This window comes from Cyanistes caeruleus, chromosome 18, assembly GCF_971803275.1.
Source record: "Cyanistes caeruleus chromosome 18, bCyaCae1.hap1.1, whole genome shotgun sequence".
Classification (NCBI taxonomy): Eukaryota; Metazoa; Chordata; class Aves; order Passeriformes; family Paridae; genus Cyanistes; species Cyanistes caeruleus.
Window position 1 is genome coordinate 272,246 of NC_141718.1, and position 13,818 is coordinate 286,063.

At 43.3% G+C, this 13,818-nt stretch overlaps 1 long non-coding RNA gene across 3 annotated transcripts in view; it reads left to right on the forward strand.

Annotated features, from left to right (window-relative positions):
- LOC111936333 (uncharacterized) overlaps nt 1-13,818 on the forward strand; it is a 30,744-nt gene that overhangs the window by 16,021 nt on the left and 905 nt on the right. Inside the window, exons 1-2 of one of the 3 annotated variants that reach the window (XR_002868106.2) lie at nt 10,584-11,025; nt 11,191-11,297. This is a non-coding gene — a long non-coding RNA (uncharacterized LOC111936333). Of the gene's footprint in view, nt 1-10,583; nt 11,080-11,190; nt 11,298-13,818 lie in introns of those variants that run through there. The other 2 variants (XR_002868105.2, XR_002868104.2) reach the window with 2 other exon arrangements.

Consider the following 13,818-nt stretch of genomic DNA (forward strand, 5'->3'; position numbering starts at 1 on the left):
CATAAATTCAGAATCTCAATCAGTGATCATAGAACACTTTGGAGGCCAAGAAGTAGAAAAGCATTTTTAAAAGATTAATGAAAATAATTTATAATCATTATATTGGTGATAAAAAAATGACATGTGCAATTCTTTACAATTCAGTCCTTCTGCATTTTCCTAAGATTAGTGTTTACTTCCTGACTTTTCCATCACTGGAAGATTAGTCCCTGTGGAAGGGTGAGCAGCTGCAGCTCTCAGCAGCAGGCACCGGAGCTGCAGCAGCCCAGGTGGAACACAGAGAACCCTGAATTCTGAATTCTGAATCAGGCAGAGATGGGAGCACAGGGAGGAAAGGGCTCTGCCCTCCTGGCACTTTGCTTCGGGGAGGGAAAAGGGCTGGAGCAGTTTCCTTTGGGCTGCACTGCCTTGAAACACGAGGTTTCACAACATCCATGAGCCCACTGCAGGAGAGCTGTGTGCAGGCACAGCCCTTTGGGCTTAATCAGTGACATGATTTTGCCATTTTTTCATTTCAGTGATTTGCAGAACTACATTTTGATAACCCTCTTTGTTTTAAAGAAATGCCATTGATACAGACTGGCATCACAGAGGAATTAAGCAGCACTTCTGGTCAGGCTGGCCTATTGCCAAGTGCCATGATGGGAGGCAGTCACTGGTTTTTAACCTTAGCAAGGAAATTTTTTCTTCTCCTCTCCTTTAAATCTGCACTGCTATAATTATGAAAAGCAGCTCGTTTTCAGCATCACCTACGGGCAGAAGCTGTAAGCTGCCATTTCTTTTCCTGTACAGCTGGCTGGTTCAGTAAATACATCTTGGGAGACTCATTTGCATCAGTTACCAAGAGATGATGTGCAGCTGGGATGGTGGTTTGTGTTTTATAATGGGCTTCCTCAGCCCTCTCTGTGACGTGGTTTGAGCCCTTCTGCTGCTGGGGGAAGAGCAGAGTCAGAGCTGTGCAGGAGACCTGGAGGTGAGGACTGAGTGGGCAGGGGGAACATCACCTGGCACTCCCCACAGCATCGTGCAGCACACAGAGTTTCAGCCAAGGGCCAGCAAGGTTTCCATTTCTGAGGCCTAGAAACCATCTCAGGGAATTTTGGTAGAGCTCTGTTTCATACTCAAGGAGCTCATGAGAAAGATTAAAGTGCACCTTATTAATATTGGTAGTTATTAAAAAAGTACAAGAAGAGAGCCAAAGAGGTCTGCATTTAGATTACTTCAAAGTATTTAATGTGTGGATGTGTTATTTCAAAAATGAGATCAGTGAGAACCCAGGAGATGGGGCATTTTGGTTTTAGTAGAAAAGGAGAGATGCTAAACCCTGATGAGCAGGGGAGCTTTCTCCCTGAGACAAAGGTGCTGGCTGGCACATCCCTGCAGGGGAGTGGATGTGGGGCAGGGGCCAGGCATGGGGGCTCACAATTAAGGGACTCAGAGCAACATTTTGGAATACACCAGGAAATCAGGAGAGAATCCTCCCCATTGTTTTCAGAAACACACTGTTCTAGTTTCTTTAGATAGCCTGCACAGTTGTGATCTCAGGTTTCTGGATTATCACACACTCAGGGCAATATCGTGAAGTGTTTCTCCTGCCTGGCCTACAAAGAAATGATGGCATGAATTTGCAGTAGCAAACTCATGTCTGTGTTCCAAGCTGAAGGAGGGGTTTTAAAAACCATCTGAGGAATATGCATGAATTTTCTTTTGTTTAATCTTCAGTGCTGGTCTCGTTAAAATTGTTCAAAAGCATGTTAATATTAATGTACAAAAGACATCCAATTCCTTGGGCCCAGCTACCTATAGGTGTTTTAGCCCACCACTCCAGCAGTCTTTCAGCTTTATCACACAGTGTTCAGTATATTTTTCTCTTTCCTTGTTACACACTTTTGTTTCATAATGATTCAAAGCCCATTTTAATTAATAGATCCAGCACTTTTATTCTTAACATTTCAACCTTTTCTTTTCCCCTCAGACCATTTATCAAATATATCTGTCAAAAATACTTCTTGCCTACAACAACTACTATTTGAAGTCATACTCCAAATGTGAAAAGAACAATCCATTTGCTCCCAGCTAGGACTGTTCTGTGGCTGATCAAAAACGAGGGGGTCATTGTGAGATAATGTTTTTGGGATAGATGACTGATGACACTAATTGGAGCCTGTGCTTTGAGGCTGGGTAGACAAACCAAGGGCTAACTGGACATGAAAGCTGAATTCCCATCTCACCCTTACAAATGAGCCGTCTCAGCTGGGCTCGGAGCAATTGTTTAATCAGCAAGGAGCAGCCTCTGCTGAGATCCCAAAGTTGTTCCTATTTGTCATTAAATGGGGGGGGGTCATCAGTCTCCGTGACTCTCCCTACGACCTTTGTATTAAATCTGCTGTACAGGAAACAAAAGCACTGATTAGTGAGGCCTGGAGATGTCTGTCAGAGCTACAGGTGCCTTTCTTGATGGGAGACTGAGTATAAAAACAAATCTCTGTCAAATAAAAAGCTTCTGTTTATCTTGAAAGGTGGGGGGGAGGATTATGGATAATTGAAGGTGGGAGAACAAAATTGCTAGATCTGAAACATAAACACATTGTCTTTCTGTTCATCAGAAAATCGATTTTTGTTGCTCTTTTTCCTCAGTCTTGGGGGAAGTTCATATTTTTGAGATAACAAACTTCTTTTTACCTTGGCAAGCAGCTTGTAGAAATACAATTTTGTCTTTTAGGCACAATACAGTGAGGAGTGTTCAGTCTCGTGCTTTTCCTCACCGTACTGGCTTGTGGAGAGTTGGGTTTGTTGCTAAATATTCATCCAAGGTTCTGATAAGGCCCTTCCTTCCTTCAGCCCACGTCCAGCTCTGCATCCTCTCCATCCTGTGCATTCCCCAGATCCTTCACTTCTCCTCCATCAAAGTCCTTTTCTTCTCTATTTAAAAACTCTTTGCTGACTTGTGATCACTTCTTTATTACATAGGTTAAAATGTGCATTTGCTTGCATAGCTACCTACACATGCAAAGAGTCATGTTTTTAAACTAAGAAATGCATAGATTTAGCTTATTAAAAATTCAGACACAGAATGAAAGGGTTTGATGCTTTGCATTTGGGTGAAATGCAGCTGGGAATAATATTCCTTCCCTGTTTGCAAGTACATAGAAAAGTGTGTTTCTTGATATTGATCAAATAAAATGCATTTTATTGCACTGTAATTACAGATGAAGAGACAGAGGGGAACCCTTATAACAGAGACAATTATATTTGGAAGAAAAATAGGGCTGAAAACTAAAGAATATGGCTCAGATAGTGTGAAAATGTTCTTTGTAGAAAGCTCTGAACAGATCAGACTGGAACTTACTGAATAACTCAGAATGTTGATTATAGTTAGCCCTTGGCTATTTGTTTAAAGTAAACTTGGAATTGGGCGTGGGTTTATTTGGTAATCGTAGTAGTTCAAGCAATTTATCTAACCAAGCACACTGCAAGTCCTCACCCACCACCAGATCTTATTTCTTGCTTGGATCTTTCTGCCTGATGTGACTTGGATAAAAATTTCCATAAAAGCTCTAGGTTTGTGATGAAGAGTGGATGTTCATCTGTGAGCAGGTCCACAGGCAGGAGAGCTCACTGAAGCAGCAGCACAGGATCTCGTGCAATCTACTTTGGACAGAAGCTGTAGCAGATTCTGTGCCTCAGTTAAATCCAGTCCAAAACTTCACCAAGTTTAAGTGGAATTAACCTGGCCAGAAGTGTTGTACCGGCCTTCTGCAAAGATCTGAAATCTTGCCAGAATTTATACCTGGAATGGGCTTGTTATAATAATTTAAATTAAGACAAGATAATGTTTTTGTGCTCACAGATGTCACAGAGGAAAAAAAGGGGCTGATCTTGTACCAAAGAAATTAAAATAAATGTCAGTTAAATTAGTTAACTGCATAGCCCTGGCCAATGTGAGATGCTTCAGTGCACCTAAGACCTTGAGTTATGAGGTAAAAGCAGGCTCAGGGATCAAAGCAGCCACTTTGTCTGCAGCACTTTGCTCCCAGCAGCTGGCAGGATATGGCACCATTTACATTTAATCAGTCTGTTTTCTGCTATTCATATTCCCCAGTATTTATAATTCTTCTTATTAGATTTACAGCCAGAAATGCTCATTAAAATAGCAGGTAATTAAACACATTTTCTTCATTTCCTCTTGCTGTGCTGAGTTTGGCTGTGACCCTGGATTTAGCCGCAGTTCTGAAGGTGAATATATGCAGAATGTGGACTGGCTGCTGAAGGTGTCCACAGATCTCTCTTCTCCTTGGTAGCTGAAAGACAAGAGATTTGTTCAGGGTCAGAGAGCAGGGTGTCCCTGCAGGCCACACAGCCCTGGGGCTGCAGCTCCTGCTCTGAACCACAGACAGACATTGATGTTCTGTACCTGCTTTGGGGACTCCTTGTTCCCCTGAGCTCCTGCAGCCTGCAGGAGAGGCAGCACTGAAAGAAAAGGTCACGTAGGAAATGTCCAGGACTGGTGGCACCTGAGGGTGCAGGGACCTCTTCTGCAGGGGACTGGGGCTCTCTCTCTCTGAAGCCAGGCTGTGCTGCTCTTCACAGCAGGCTGCAGGCAATCGTGGGTCAGCTCAAGCGGGTTCAGTTCCTGGTTTAGCCTGTTTTAGCCCCAAATATGCTCCTGTGAGTAGGCTCAGTTTTGGTGGTGTTTGCAAACCAGTTCCTCACTTCATTCTCAGTGTGGAGCCATTTGGAACCTTCATTTTATGTGTAAATGGGCCTTGCTGCCTTGAACACAGCTGAAATACTTTTTATCCCATTTTTAACCCCCTTTGAGTTGTCAGTTTGTAATGAATTGTAAATGCAATTCAGTTCTGACTGAGCTGAACTGCAGTTCTGAGGTTTGGGTGCTGCCTCACGGCCACAGCTCTGCATGTACCATTTATCCTTCCTTTCCTCCCTCTCATCCCATCTCTCATCACTTCCTGGGGGAATTGGTTTTACCACATTTCCTTCACTTTCACACATCTAAAGCATCACTTTGTTCTGTTCTGAAAACCCAGCACCTGGTTATGCTCATGCTGAGCCAAATGGAGTAATGGAGGCAAGGGCACACCAATTAGAGCCCTGAAGAAATCAGTTGGTTGCTGTTTCCAGGAACACGAAGCACTTCTGCCAGATGATGCTGTGATTACCTTGTGTTTGAAATGCTGCAAACCTACAACTTCCATGGGTGTTTGCCTCAAACTGAATGATCCAGTTTAATTTAAATGTAAATGAAAAGTAGATATGTTTAAGTGTTTAACAGACACACGGAGGATTTTGCACAGAGCAGAATTGTTCACGTGCTGCCTTCTGTCGTGGTTTTTATTCTCTTATGCCACATGTGAAATCTTTAATCGGCCCCAGATGATTTCCTCCCTCCCTCTCCCATCCATGCAGAGGGTCTGTTGAAGACTTCCCAAGAGCTGTGCCAGCCTGGCTTCTGCAAGATGCTGCTGCTTTCCTAAATCCTGCTGCAAAGCAGCTTTCATGATTGCAGAGCAGAACTAATGCCTTCTGATACTTCCTTTGCAATGAGGAGCAGAATCCAAGCAACTGGCAGGCGTTAGTTCTGCAGCAATTCTGGGTCCTGGCAGGCTCTCCTCAGGAGGTCCTGGCCCCTTTTCATTGCAGTCAGCTGTAGGTTTGAAAAGAAGGACAACAGGGAGTCTCTTTAAGTTTGCAGGGGCTTTAGAGAGACTCTTGTAAGGTTTGGAGCTCACAATAAGAAGCCTTGTCCATATCTTCAGAGCCTCCAGGATGTTCTGCTTTCTGCAGAGAAATTCTTAGGAGTTCACTATACTTGAGCTGTCTTTCCTGCTGGTAATTTAGATATTATTCCAGGCATTCTATTAGTTTCACTATGGATTTTCATCTACTTCATGTCTGTATGGTGTCCAGACTGTTCTTTGATAATTAGAAAACCTTCTTTTTTTAAAAAGGCACAAAAATAGGATCTGGCCAATGCTTCTGTTGCACACAGCAGCGGTGCAGCAATGCTCCTCTCCCTGTCCTGGGTCTGAGGGTATCCAGGTGTGTGAGCAATAGCAGCACACCTGTTTAGGTGGAAGGTGATCCTTCAGCAGGGGCAGTTCTGATATGATTTTATTTCCTATGAAACAGCAGCAATACTGGCATTGCAAAACAAGGTCTGAGTTGTTGCAGTTACAGGCTTTTTAATTCATCTGCTCCCAAAATTCCATTTTTTGTCACCTTCAGCCTTTTCCAGTCTGGAGTTTTCCTTATTACATATATCTGCTCAAAGTAATAAGAGTTGAAATTGATTTAAATGCCAAAACATTAAAAATAGATACACTGAACCCTGCTGAAATTCACATTGTTTTTAATTCTCTGACTCGCAGGGATCAGTAGCCTGGGAGCCTGTGAGTAGTATGGACAATTCATTCTTCACCCTGTTCAAGAGCTGTGGTTTTAATCCTGTATGTGGCAAGTTTGTCAAATTAACACATTCTTCAGTTTTATTCTGGCTGCTGCTAGGGATAAGCAGGGCTGGAAAATCCACCCATCTCCCCAGGAGCTGGCTCCAGCCCTGGACATGTTGCAGCCACAGAAGCAGGTGGTGATGGCTTTTACAGTGAAAGCTGCAAACCAGGGTTTGTTGTGCATTTCTGGGTGGAACCCCCAGGTTTCTGTGTGTGCCACTTAGTGCTGAGCTCATGCACAGAGGAGCTGAATTCACATAGCAGGGTCTGACACTCAAAATTCTGTGCTGAGCACGAGGATACAACAAACCAGCGTGCACAACGTGACAACAGAGGTTCCCCAGGCCAGTGCACCCTCAAACACTACGTGTTAGCAAGAAGGATTATTGAATTTACTCTGCAGAGCAACTATGTGATAAATAATTGCAATCCTTTAGTTAGTCACTGTAAAGAAGCTCCATAAATAATTACTGATTTATTGACAGCAATTTAGTTGGCCTAAGAACCCAAGATTAATAACACACTCTACTTGTTCTCTGGAATAATAGCTTAGGTGCCATTTCTAAACATTATATATCTTTATCTTGGACTCTGATAACTGTCAGCTAATCCTGACCAAAGGAGCTATGAAAATGCAGCTAAAATGGAGATTTCTTTCATCTCAATAAATCTCTTTCCCTTAGTGCTTTTTTTTTGCCATAGTCAGGTTTCTAGTGAGGCAATCTTAATTTATTAGTTTAATCTGGGAAATTAGTTGCTGTAGGTTTTGGTTATGTAGATCAATGGACAATAAAAAACATTTTGACTTGAGTGAGATTTCTTTTTCTTTTGCAGGGATGCAAAGAGAATACTGAAATATTTTAGACCATTATTGTTTCAGAGACTAAAATTGAAGTACTAAAGAAATCTTGCACTAAAACCTCTGGTAAAGAGAAGTCTGTTTCTATCAAGAAATAGCTGTCTGCAACTGTGTAAAGACATAACACATTAAGAGTTTAAATGAGTAACTACTGTTAGAAGTGCCCCATCCCCCCAATGTTATTATAAATTGTGTTTTAAAGAAAGAAAAAGGGAAGCATTTTTGATAGCCTCTAGCTGATTTAGGAATCTAAGTCACATCAGTGTGACATGGGACCAAAGCCACAGAACTGTATCTTCAAAAACATTTGTTGAAAGTAATTGGACCATAGCCATATTTGAACATTCTTCTAGGTCTCATTTGCATTTGACGAGTTAAGGATGTTTTAATATCTGTGCCACCACGATTTAGACTTTAGGACCTGTTCAGTGCCTTTGCTACTTGGTGTTCCAGCTGCCCAGTCACTGATGAAAGTGGGATTTAGCTGTTCAAATCCTTTAGACCTTGTGGTACTTAGTGCAATGGTGTGAGAAAAATTGAAGCCGGCTACTTAAACATGGAGCTTAAGTACTCAGCAGCATATTCCAAATGCCTCCATGGGTTAGTCTTGAATTCAGGTTAAACAAAAACCACAAAATTATTCACACTGTTTATGGAATAGGCTCCAATTGGTCTACAGAGAAAGTGATCAAATGCCTTTTTCCTTGTGCATATGAAGAATGATCCTTTGCTCTTGTGTTGCTCTGAAATAGGAAGTACCTGCAGGAAGAGTATTTGGGGCAGAAGGGGATGCTCTGCCTGTGGTGTGTGACAGCTCCTGTGTCCAGAGAGTGTCCAGGGCCAGCAGCTGCCACTCTCACCCCTCTGTATCTCGATTTAAGCCCTTGATGGGCAGCACTGAGCAGCTCCCAGCGCTCCAGAGCAGCCCAGGCTGGGTCCTGTGCCCCCAGAGCCCTTCTGGGAGCAGCTGCAGGAGCCAGAGCCAGCACAGGCACAGCTCCCGTCACGGTCCTGCCTGGAGCAGGGCACTCAGCCAAACCAGCTGCTTGTTCTTTACCTCCATAACAAATAGGTTTAGGTTGTCCTTCAACATTTGGCTGTTTGCACAGTTCTGCTTTTCCTCTCAGGGGTTTTGTAGGATTGGCAGGGCACCTTCACTTGGCTTTTTTACGTCTAGGGTGTATCTTGGTAAACTTTTGTTTGCAGGGTAATATGGAATATTTACTTCTTTTCCCATTTCTTTAGTTTAGAACAGAGATGAAAATCAGGGACTTGCTTAATGGGTTGAAAAGTCTCCACTGCTACTCCAGTACTGGACTGCTGTGCACCTTGTGTTGTTTTGTTTCAAGTTAGGGCATTTTCCCTGAAACATCATTTTTTCATCATGGAATGCAGTATGAGGGAGAGGTTGCACTTCAGAGACATCTACCTGGTTACAAAACATTCGTTTTTTCACCTCACTGTTTCCATTTTACCTGGAAATGTCCCTTATGTATTCATTAAAGAGGTGATGGATCAGTGTGGCACAGATTTGGAATAAGATTCACACCAGGAGGTGTGCAAATACAATATTGAGACAGAGAATGGAATTCTTTTCACATCTGGGATAGAAATACTCAGAAGACACAGTATCTGTTTTTGATTTCCACAAACAGTTTTCTTCCTCTTACATTTCCATTCTGAAATTACATTTCTGTAGAAAGACCTTGTATTTTTTCTTTTTTTGAAGTGAAATGGCATGTATTGTAAACTGCTGTCTTAACCAGTAATGACTTGCTCAGGGCTCCTTGCTGGTAACTAGTGAACCACAAATATATCCTGAGATGAACAATTTGAACAAAAAGTAGCATATCATTTACTTGAACTCAGCAGCAAACTCTGATTGAGGAGGGTCTGTATCTGTGTTTGTTCCCCAAGAACATTTGAACAACTACAGAAAGTAGGCATGAAAGTATGGGGGTGATTTATTCCCATATTGCTTCTTTTACCAGAAGCCAAGTTTGATGCACACATTTCTAGTTCCTCATGAGTTCTACCAAATGAGGAAACAGACCCAACAAGTGAATAAATATTTTCTAGCTGGCACCATGTATAACCTATTGCAATATTCCATTTTTGTAAGTCTTCAGTATTTTTGCAGTTAATCAGTGTCACTTGACTCATACAACTAAAAATTACATGGCAATGGCAAACTGTGAACATTCATGACAAAATTTCAGCAGACAATCTGAATAGCAGTAGTTACTCTGAAGGAGTTAATAAATGTCAATGTCTCAGTCAGTTCCTGAATAAGACCTGACATAAACCCTGTTGAAATGATTGGAAGTTTTCCAACAAATTGAATTGAGCCTCCATTAGGCTTCACATTGGAAGGTTTAATAAAAGGGGATGGTATTCAGTTGTTTGTATTATGTGTAGAATAATATTAATTATAATATTTTTATTTTTGAATATTGTCAAGGACCACATTTATCCAAAATGTCTGTAGCCTTCCTGTGAGAGAAATCTTTCAATCCTGAAACTTCCTGGCCTGTAAACAGTCAGTACCAAATTATGACAGCCTGGCAGCAACTTGTGTTTTTCTCTTTCCCCATCTTCTGTTTATCTGGAAGGTAAGAGAAACAAGAAAACTAGAAGTAATGAAAATGTGAGGTAGCCAAAACAGCTCAGATTTTCACATCATAAATTTTAAGGTGTATGAACAGACTGATAAATACCTACATGCATACAGAAATCTCTAGAGTGGCAGGCTTGTGTCTGACTTAGAATTTGACTTAGAGCTGGGAAACAGGAGTTCAACTGAAATAGACAACTGAGGTTACATTAACTCAATAAAAAATGTAGGGCCTAACTCAAAAAATCCAACATCTTTTAACAGAAGTCAAGTGATTTTCTCATTTGTCTGGCCAGCTTCTATCAAGTTCATTACTCTTTCTTGATTAAATCTTTTCTAATGATGTCTGCCTGAATGAGAAGGAGACGAATGGTGGTCACCAATCACTCCTTAGACAGCCTCTGTCAGAACTGCTCAGGAGAATAGTTATCACAGATCAGGGCACAGTTTCCTGTTCTCTCTTTAATCTCCTGATGTCTTCAATTGCTGAAGAGAAGTGAATGACTTTTTGAGTGAGACAGGGTTTAGTGCATCCATCCTGCAGCAAACCCATCCAGACACTGCTGTCCTGCAGTGACGGTGCTGCCTGGCTCCTGCAGCCCTGGCTCTGAATTCCCTCTGCTGGGGCCCACAGGGAGCCAAGAGGAGCCCAGGACATCGGGGCCAGCTGGGGCAGCCGAGTGCTGGCCTGGGCAATTGTCAGCTGCTCTCTGGTAGCCTGTGCCAGAGGAACCCTGACACAGCCCTCAGGAAGGGCCTCTTTATTTCTCTAGAATGCCAATGAAATTATTAATCAGAAAATCCATTTTAAGTGCTGCTTCCAGTTTGGGTTTCCATGGAGACTGCTGACCTGCTGCAGGAACGAGGCAGGCTTGGGAAGCAACCCCTGTCTGGAAATGGGCCGTGACTTGAATGGAAATACAGCAAATTACAGAGGGGATATCTGGGGCAGGCTTTATCCAGATGTTATGAATTCCAGGATCAATTGCTTCCTTCTTCAGATAAATCCTTGATTTGCTGCCCCCTTGCAGGTTTGAGATAGCAGAGAGTGGCAAGAGCCATTCCAGCAAAGCCTGCCTCAGGTCAGGACACAGGGCCACCTTCCCACTGTACCAGGCTGGCTTTGAGTGTGAAGGGTGAAATAACCTTTATTATGGGAACCCATCCACCTTCCCTCACCTGGGCCCATTGGGAGCAGAGAACTGTGCTCATTTGAGGGGCAAATAACAATTATTATTTCTTGTTAGATGTTCAAAGCCGCTACTTCTACGTTTGTGGCCTTGCTCCAGGCGTGTGGGAGAAGTCCTTCTGCAGAGGCCGGTGTCTCAGGAGAATCCCTCACCATTATTTAAAGGTAAATAAGGCAGCAAGAGGTGGTGGTCAGCCAGCAGCTGCCATTCCAAACACGGAGCCAGCCAGAAGGAAACAGGAGGGTCTCAGAACATGAGCCAAAAGGCAGAGGGCAGGGAGGGAGCAGAGCCCCCAAGGGCTGGGGTTGGTTTTAGCTGCTGCAGAAGGGAGCCAGAAACAGCCCTCAGGTGGCCCCAGCCCCGTGATTTAATTGATGCTAATCCACAGCACTTCAGGATCTCCTCCACAGAGTGCCTGAAGAGGATGTTTTCAGAAAACCTCTCGGCCAAGGAGGGATTTCTGTGCCTGAGTGCTTACAAACAATCCTTACCCCCCAGGATCTGTAGATAGCCACAAATTTCTGTTTTCCACAGAACCTCAGTCCCCAGCCAGGCAGAGCAGTGTCCCCAGCCCATGCTAAAGCAGAAAAGGAAAATGCAGATTGCAGAAAGGGACATTTACAGTGTCTGATGTAAGTTCTGGCAGGACCAAGTTAGAAGTGCCTGAGGAGTTAAATGAACAGAAGGGGTATTTACGGGAAGGGAAGGGGAGTAATCAGTTTAACAGAATGAAGAGGGCAGCAAGACCTGTGAACATGTCTGAGTGCCAGGAACAGAGCCCAGCTGCCTTTCACATCCCAGACAAACACAGTTTGACTTGCAATTACTTCCAATTTATAAAACCCACCATCTGCAGGGAGAGAAAGCAGAAGGTAGAAGTGGAGGTAACACAACCTCTTCCCTATGCCTGTCCCAAAAATGAATCCTGCAAAAGCAGCGGTACCTGCAGACCATGTAGGAGGCAATTGCCTGTATTTTGTGACATCTGTTCTAGTTTCAGTTGAATAGATAATGCCAGATAGGTGAAACAGAGAAGTTAGGGAAATGACTACACAAGTGACGCAAAATAAAATTGTTCTTAAAGGATTGTGGGAGGCACCTAGTGGTAGTGATGCACTTTAAGAATGTTAATTGCAAAATAGATAACTGGAATTGGCGAGTTTGAAATGTGCTTATTTTTAAAGGTCGTGAACTAAAAATACAATTCAAACTGAAAATGATTAAAAAGTATTAAAACTGTTTGTAGCTAATGGTCAGATTAGAAATTTCGGTCTCAAATTGCTAAAAAACCAGGATGCTGTCTATTTATGCAGTGAAAACAAGGGGCCACAGCTCTTAAGCTCTTCCTTTCTCACTGGGGAGGTGAAATGTCTCACAAATTATAGTACACAGAAAGAAAGCAGACTTTAGCTGTTTTGTGCTTCCCAGTGTGCATTTCTTGTGGTGTCATTACCAAGGCTGTTATCTGAAAAAAATAGCTCTATTAAATGAGAAGCTCTGATATGGAGGAAGAAGATTATCTCTCTTTCCTTGTTAAATTACTGCACTGATGCACAGCCAGAAGGGACTGTGTTTTTCTTGCAGTTAGATGTTCACAGGGCCAAACATTTTCCTAATGAGAAGACATTATTAAAAGTTGCTGTGCCCAATGTTTTGTTGTGGTCATTATGAGTTGTGGATAATGTGAGAGCTGCAGGGGAAGGACAGGAAGGAGTTTCAGGGAGTTTGCAGACAGGTGTGAGCTCTGCAGATGGATTCCAGGTGGGGAACCTCGCTGCAGCCCGAATGCAAAGCTGCTGCTCTCAGTCCTGGAGGCAGGAGCCAAGGCATTGTCCCTGCCTCCAGCTTTCCTGGAGCTGCCTTGGGCAAGGCTGTCCTGCCGTGGGGACTGTGTGACCCCTGTGAGCTGTGGCAGAAGCCCCGGGCAAAGCTGTGATACCGCAGGGCTCCAGGCTCCCTCCATGGCCCGGGCTGATAGACTGAAAATAAATGTGGTCTCAAGTTTGTTTGATTTGAACTGTTGTGGATTCAAAGAGAAATTATTCATAGAAGTGGCTTTTTTGAAGTCATGGCACAACCATTACCCTTCCTGTCCGCTGAAATGCTCCTAAGTGGCTCCCCTGATCCAAATAATCTCTGCTCTTAAGGCAGCAGAGCACAGCATGAGTTATTTTCTTCTGCAGCACAAATGTATCCTGCACTGGGTGTCTGAGGCAGACTATTCAGCAAGTGTAAAACAATATCTGAATTTGACAGAAATGCCTTCAGACAAGCAGAAAGCATCTTTCACACCATTTTTCCATCTACATCGTAGAACTGAATGCAGAAATCCAGATTTGTGACACTCTGGGTGAGTCCTGCTCCCCTGCTGAAAAAAACAGAGGAAAACCCCACACTGCTGCACTGGGGTGGTTTTTGTCTGCAACAAATGCACTGACATCACTTCTTCTGTGGTTACTCATTTTCCTTAGTGGGTCTGGGGGAGCACAGCAGCTGCTGAGGAGACAAAGGCAGGTGACACATCCTGGCTCTGCAGCTGGGCAGGAGAACCAGCGGCTCTGCTCTGCCCTGCAGGATTTCAGGGGTGCAAATCCCACCTCCCCTGAGGAAATCTCTGCATTCAGCTGGGAGAAGTTCACTCCTGAACAGGATATAAGCAGTGAAATACCAAATAATCTGCCTTTG